The sequence below is a fragment of the Colossoma macropomum genome, unplaced genomic scaffold (assembly GCF_904425465.1).
Source record: "Colossoma macropomum unplaced genomic scaffold, Colossoma_macropomum, whole genome shotgun sequence".
NCBI classification, from domain to species: Eukaryota; Metazoa; Chordata; class Actinopteri; order Characiformes; family Serrasalmidae; genus Colossoma; species Colossoma macropomum.
This window is the reverse complement of record NW_023494794.1, coordinates 20,930,374-20,938,272: the sequence shown is the minus strand read 5'-3', so window position 1 is coordinate 20,938,272 and position 7,899 is coordinate 20,930,374. Positions and strand designations below refer to the sequence as shown.

At 39.0% G+C, this 7,899-nt stretch overlaps 1 protein-coding gene across 2 annotated transcripts in view; it reads left to right on the top strand.

Annotated features, from left to right (window-relative positions):
- Positions 1 to 4,568: 4,568 nt before the first annotated feature.
- Positions 4,569 to 7,899, top strand: part of trpv1 (transient receptor potential cation channel, subfamily V, member 1) — a 29,756-nt gene continuing 26,425 nt past the window's right edge. For both annotated transcript variants that reach the window (XR_005007760.1, XM_036580547.1), the window contains exon 1: positions 4,569 to 4,731. The gene's annotated coding sequence lies outside the window, so the exon portion shown is untranslated. The remainder of the gene's footprint in view (positions 4,732 to 7,899) is intronic.

Sequence of the window (7,899 nt, the reverse complement as noted above, 5' to 3'; positions counted from 1 at the left end):
GTCCTGATTCCATAACATGATTCCGTGATTCCTCCAGATGGTCCGATGGTGGTGCATAGCTTTTGGAAGGTCGCCTTCGGCATTCTGAAATTTCCTAATCCAAAGCTTGTTTCCAAAATTGCTCTGCACAGCGTGTTCCCAGAATTGTCTGGGGTGTTGCCAGATGCGAGGTGGATGTCTTCAGGGTGGCATGGAGATTTCAGCCCTCATTAGGTGGGTCATTGCTTGTCCTGCCCGGCATCTCTGACCTGCAAACAATACAAGTTTCTTAGCTGTAAATGTGACTTAGTTTGCTTTTCTTCCAGCCAAAATTTCATAAGTGTGCATATCATTTGCAAATTGTTTGAATGGACACCCGGCAACAGATTGGTTTGTCTCAGAAAAATAAAAATTCTCAAACAGAACTTTTTCAACATTTGCAATTCTGCCCTCTAACAAAATAAACCCCTGAAATCAAAACACCAAGAATTTAAAAATGACCTCAGGATAAAAGCCCAGTCACTTTGTGGATGTGTTGTTATCCTAATTATCGCCCCTCCCCTGTCCAAATATACCCCAAATGTAGTCAGTCAGCCAAGACATATTTGGTGGGCAAAGTTGGTTCTTTAGTAATAGTAGCAATAATGCAAGTAATAGAAGCCTCTGTCACCCAAAAACATTTCTACGACTTAACTACATTAGCCTTGTAGCTTTAGTGCAAAACTAAAGAAGCAAACTTCAGACACTTTACTGTAGAAAATAATGTAATAAATAGTAGAAAATATATTTGATCATACTTAATTTTGAGTTGTCCTTTTAGATAAAACAAACACTCAACAGACTCTCAGTAACATGTCAAAAACATATGAGGGTTAGGATTAGGTTTTGGGTTGAGGTTAAGGTTAGGGTTAGGATTAGGGCCAGGGTGAGGGTTAGGCTGTGGGTAAGGTTTGGTAAGGTTAGGTTTTGCGTAATGGAAGTGACATATTAACAATACTAACTGTAAGTAATGTATCAACAGTACATCAAGATATTTACTTCAGTGTATTCAGATGCTTCACTACTGCTACTTCACTGATATGTTGTTGATGTGTTACTGATACTCTGTTAAGAGTTTATTAATCATCTACAAAGGCCCACTCCAAATAAAGTGTTACCATGCATTTTACCGTCTAGTCTTAATCACAATATAGGTCAGAAAAAACATAATTAGAGATTTTCCCCAAATCGTTCATACCTGAACTGAACCATTCCTTTAACATTTCAGTTTGGAGCAGCTGTTGGACCTGTACTGTATATTGGACCTGTATTTATTACAGTTTGATTTAAGTGTTAATTTATTATAGCATATATGGATCTTAAATCTCAACAGTGATTGTAGTTGGTATTCTAATGTGAAAAATCCTTCCTGCACTTTTTGGATTGCTCATGTGTTTGGGAACAGATGTTGTAGTAGTCCGTATTTGAAATTGCATAAGTACTAGTGCCTCAATTCTTAATATTTATAAATGAATGTCTTTATATATCAAAATATGCAGAATGTTTTATAACTAATGTTTCTTTCCAGTTGAAATAAAAGATCACTCTGTTTGACATGGAAATAAAACCGTTCTTGGTATTTTTTTGTGTGTGAGAGTGTGTGCGCATGTGTGTATGTGTGAGTGTGTGTGCATGTGCATGCTTGTATATACAACCCCATTTCCAAAAAAGTTGGGACGTTGTGCAAAATGTAAATGAAAACAAAATGCGATGATGTGCAAATCATTTAAACACAATATTTATTTGAAAATTGTACAAAGACAACAAATCAAATGATAAAACTGAGAAAGTTTATTGTTTTTTGAAAAATGTATGTCCATTTTGAATTAGATGGCAGCAACACGTTCCAAAGAAGCTGGGATGGGGCAACAAAAGACTGGTGAAGTTGTGTAATGCTCAAAGAACCACTTGAAGGCTAATTGGCAACAGGTCAGTAACACCACTGGGTATAAAAAGAGCATCCCACAGAGGCTGAGTCTTTCAGAAGTAAAGATGAGGAGGGGTTCACCACTCTGTGAAAGACTGTGTGGGCAAATAGTGCAACAATTCAAGAATAATGTTTCTCAACATAAAATAGCAAAGAACCTTCGCTTTTCATCATCTACAGTACATAATATTACAAGATTCAGAGAATCTGGAGAAAACTCTATGCAAGGGACAAGGCTGAAAACCAGTATTGGCTAGCGAAGATCTTTGGGCCCTCAAGTGGCACTGCTTCAAAAACAAGACATGATTCTGTAGTGGAAATCACTGCATGGGCTCAGAAACACTTCTGAAAACCACTGTCTGTGAAAACAGTTTGTCGCTGCATCCACAAATGCAAGTTAAAACTCTAAAACACAAAGAAGAAACCATATATAAACAGGATCCAGGAATGCTGCCACCTTCTCTGGGCCCGAAGTCATATGAGATGAACTGAGGCGAAAAGTGTCCTGTAGTCCGACGAATCAACATTTGAAATTCTTTTTGGAAATCATGGACACTGTGTCCTCCGGGCTAAAGACCACTCAACTTGTTATCAGCGCACGGTTCAAAAGCCAGTATTCATGATGGTATAGGGGTGCATTAGTGCACATGGCGTGGGTGACATGCACATCTGTGAAGGCACCGTTAATGCTCAATGATATATACAGGTTTTAGCAACATATGTTGCCATTCAGACAATGTTGTTTTCAGGGAAGGCTGCTTATTTTAGCAAGACAATGCCAAACCACATTCTGCATGTATTACAGCAGTATTGCCCCATAGTAAAAGAGTCAGGGGGCTAAACTGACCTGCCTGCAGTCCAGATCTGTCACCCACTGAAAACATATGGCACTTTATGCAATGAGAAATACAACAAAAGGGATCCCGAACTGTTGAGCAGCTGAAATTCGATATCAAGTAAGAATGGGAAAACATTTCACTTTCAAAAATACAGCAATTGGTCAGCAGAGAAGAGGTGATGAAAGACAGTGGTAAACATGCCCCTGTCCCAACTGTTTTGGAATGTGTTGCTGCCATCAAATTCAAAATGGGCATATATTTTTTCAAAATATAGCACTTTTAGCACTTGATATGTTGTGTTTGTACTATTTTCAAATAAATATAGAGTTTAAATGATTTGTACATCATTGCATTTTGTTTTCATTTACATTTTGCATAGCTTCCCAACTTTTTTGGAAATGGGGTTGTATATGTGTGTGTGTGTCTGTGTGTGTATATATGTGTATATATGTGTGTTTGCGTGTGTGCATATGTGGGTGTGGGCATGTTTCTGTTTATGCGTGCATGCGTGTATTTGTGTCTATGTGGGTGCATCCTTTACAGAGAGTGCTGAAGTGAGAGACGCTTTTCAAGATAAAACACACTGTTAACCACATCCGCTGTGTGGCCAAGATGTATAACTTTGCTCACTGCACCTGCACCTTGTGAGTCAGTACCAGTGTGTGTGTGTGTGTGCATGCGAGAGAAAGAGCATACTTGCACTTCTTACAATGTCATACAAGTTGTAAATCTAAAAGAGAAACTGTTGCAGTAATAAAGATTTATCATTTTGTGACCAAAACATGTTTACAAACATAAGATAAAGGTAAAATGTACAGTTGCAACTGATACAATTACGATGTAATCTGCAATGGAGTTTTGTCTTTCATGCCTTTTATCAAACGTAATTCATGTATTCTCTACATGTGGTTGAAAACATATGGAAATCGTGTTCTGGAGTGAAAAACTAACAAACATTTTGATCATCATCATTTAGCTAATACTGCATCAGAGTTCCAGCCTTCTAATGTTGCTGTATTTGATTTGTCTGTCATAGTGAAAGGGCTCATGCATCAAGGCACACTAAACAGATTTTATGCTTTCATCAGCAGCACATTATGAAAATCAATAAAACCAGTGGTCTTGGGCAGCTGTATGGTCAGTAAAGTATGGATGTAAGATCACTGAGGGAGTTGAACTGCAAATGTTAGCAAGGCCCAATAGGAACTGGGTCTGATTGGCCTTGCTATGTACTTTTAAAGTCAACCTTAAATCAAAATGACTGTTTTATTTTTTTACCTTGTCGTCTAGTTCTTGGCCATATTAAGCATAATTCATCTTAACATACTACTTAAAAGACAAGATAATGGGTTTTCTAGCAATATTTGATCGTAATGACTACTGATCATGACTACTGTAATGACTACCTCTAAAAGGTCTTCTGAGTTTTGATGACGTCACCATGCACCAGGGGCAGAGAAAACAATATTAACCAATAAATATAATGTTTCACATATACCTCCCACCTATCCCTCAGAGACTGTCCCTGATAACGTTTCACTCAGAACTATATCACAGTACCTAAAAATAAAGACTATGGTTCTAGTTCTACAGTTCCAGGAAAACCCCTTTCTTTAGACTTTAAAAAGGTTCTTCAATCTCGTATGTACAAGCATAGTTCTTCCATGGTATCACTTTAAAGAATCCTCTTTTCTTCTATTAGTGCAGCAAAGGGGCCGTGCTATTATACCTACTATGGGATGGGCCTGAAACACATGTACGACAGTTATCTCTCTCTCTCTCTTTCTCTTCCTCTCTCTCCACTCAGAGCTCATCAGCAGAAGCAATACTTGCAAAGTGAGCGCTTCCTCTTCCTCCTGCTTTATTTCTAACGAAGCTGTGAGGTGCTATATGAAAGCAACTGTGCATTTCATCTCAGCACACATTGGATAATCTACTGAACGTCTGGTAAGTACGACCACCTCCTTTCATGTTATTTATGCCCTTAATGTGTGCATGTTTATGATCTTGAGGTATTTTTCATTTCCTTTAGTCAGAAATGTTGCAATGTTTTTTTTTTTCAGTCATAATTTTCCAGGTGAAAGAAATATCCTAAATGAGATCTCCTCTTAATCTCATATACATCTCCTAGACATGGTTTAGTCCTGTTTGAAATCAGAGTGAGACTTAAGCCATTTTGTCCTGTTTCTGTAATGTGGCTCCTGAAAAATAACCCTCAGATTTTCTCACTTTGATCAAAATATTGCCACACGGGAATGAACTCTTGTGTCTGACACATCTCACCCCAGTCTCAGCTGAATATGTCTGTAAGAAAAGTGTAAGATCTCGTCGTTTTTCTTATACAGCTCTATTTATATATCACAGAACTCTTTTAGCAGTGTGTCAGTGTAGAAGGAGAACTCATGCTTTTCTCATTCATCAGCAGAACTTCTTACAATAAAATGCTGATGTTAATCTCCTCTTTTCTCCTAAGGGGGGGTTTAGAAAAAAAGAATTCAGAAATCAGTGATCCATCATTAATTCAACATCTGCTTTATTTCTTTGAGACAATTTTGCATTTTTTCTACTATTGTAACCAATTAATGTTATAATTAAACTGTTGAGTAAATAACAGCCCATTTATAGTGTGTGTACAACTACTTTGAACAGAGTAATCACCTTGTTTCCCATTGTACAGAGATCTTCCACATATTCCATGTCATTTTATTGGTTGTTAAGCCTTTTGTGGTCACTTTCATTGTGATGAAACTCTCAGATCGGAATTTTCACTTAAATGATGTGAAGATGTTCTTTTAAACCAACCTAAAAATCAGCCATAAAGACAATCTATCTTCTGTTCCAGCCCTAGCTCACGGTTTGAGTCACTGCTATTGATGACAGGCCTAAGTGATGCAGTAATTTTGTTAGCTTGCCTGCATCCTTGCCTCAGCCTTTCGCTCACTTACCTTAATGGAGCCAATAACATATGCAGGCATCCTTTCACACATAATGAACATCACAGAAATGCTAAAATAGCAAATGCAAAACATTATCCAAACATCTGTACAGATGTGCACATAATATGTTTCTGTACAGGATGTACATACAATATGATGCTATCATGCTAATTTAGCTTGTGATGTGGCTTTGATTTGCCCTTGTAAAGGCTACTTTTTTCACTACAAGAAGGAGATAAAATGTCCAGTGAAGGACTGACCCTTGAGACTGAATATGGATTCTGCCTGAGGGGAGAATCATGTAACACCAGCATAAAGATGCATCAATAATTCAGTTAACAAAGTTCTGCTAGTGCTTACAATGATCTGCCTGACCACTCTCCCTGTAGCTTGAACATATGCTAATGCTAGCAACTGTTCATGAGTTCCTAGCATATGTTAGCAGTCACACAAATAAAGGTTCCTAAATGGGGGTTTTCTTGGACTTCACATACCATATAGATGCACTTTGTAGTTCTACAATTACAGACTGTAGTCCATCTGTTTCTCTGCATACTTTATTAGCCCCCTTTCACCCTGTTCTTCAATGGTCAGGACCCCCACAGGACCACCAAAGATCAGGTATTATTTCACCTCAGTGTCACTGCTGGACTGAGAACAGTCCACCAACCAAAAATATCCAGCCAACAGCGTCCTGTGGGCAGCATTCTGTGACCACTGATGAAACACTAGAGGATGACCAACACAAACTGTGCAGCAACAGATGAGCTACTGTCTCTGACTTTACATCTACTAGGTGGACCAACAAGGTAGGAGTGTCTAATAGAGTGGACAGTAAGTGGTATGAGTGGATCAGACACAGCAGTGCTCCTGGGTGTCCACTCACTGTCCACTCTATTAGACATTCCTACCTTGTTGGTCCACCTAGTAGATGTAAAGTCAGAGACAGTAGCTCATCTGTTGCTGCACAGTTTGTGTTAGCTATTCTTTAGTCCTTCATCAGTGGCCACAGAATGCTGCCCACCAGACACTGTTGGCTGGATATTTTTGGTTGGTGGACTGTTCTCAGTCCAGCAGTGACACTGAGGTGTTTAAAAACCCCAGCAGCACTGCTAGCAGCATTAACACACCACCACCACATGAGTGTCACTGCAGTGAGTGGTTAGTCACAGTCTATATCTAGACTGGTAATGTGCTAGCAGTTGCTAGGGCAGCAATATACAAACACAATTTGAGATTTCCGAGCTGAAATACATTTTTTAATCCAGCAGTGAGACTTCTCTTTTTTCTCATCTGCTTCCCGCCTCAGAGTTTCCATCACGGGATGTCTTCCTCTTTCATGTTGGCATTTATCATACTAGAAGACACTGGACGCGGAAGCAATGCAGGATCCTCTCAGTATCTTACTCATAGCATCTTATACAATCAGGATCAATAAACTAATCCATTTGGCGAACCAGGGAAAAGCATTTAGCCAGATAAAATCACATCATGACGTTGCACAAGGAAGATGCATGCATCTTAAGAACGGTCTATCTCATTGAGGGCAAATTTAGTGGTCTGAAGCTGTGAATAGAAGCTAGTTGGCTTTGTGGCTGGGTTGGGTTGAAAAACCCATCACAAGACAGAGCACATTCATGCCCGTGGCTATACTCATGGTCGATTTTGAAACAAGCACAAAAGCTGTTATGATCAGGGCTTGTTTCCTCAAGCTCAACCCTTTTTCAATGAGGGTCTTTTAGCCATGAACTATCGCTCTTCAATTCTAAATAGCTCTTTTTGTTTCCTGAAGTTGGTGAACTAACGCCAATATATGGTCTGTAATGAGGAAGTGATGTTTCCCCTTTTAAAAAACATCACACATAACATTAGAGCTTCAAACTCTATAACCTTCTTGGCCGTATATGGATGATTCTGCCAAATTGGTTCAAAGTCAGAGGTGAAATCACATTTCAGACTTTTAACTGACGTTTTGCATTGAGTGACTCCTTAGCTTAATTATGTTTATTTTTATTAAAACATATGATCGAACATGCCGTATGATGGAGTGGCGACCTGTCCAGAGTGTTTTCTGCCTTCCGCCCAATGACTGCTGGGATAGGTGTCAGCACCCCTGTGACACCTATCCCAGCAGAAGGATAAGCAGCTTAGATAATGTGTGTGTGTGTGTGTGTGTGTG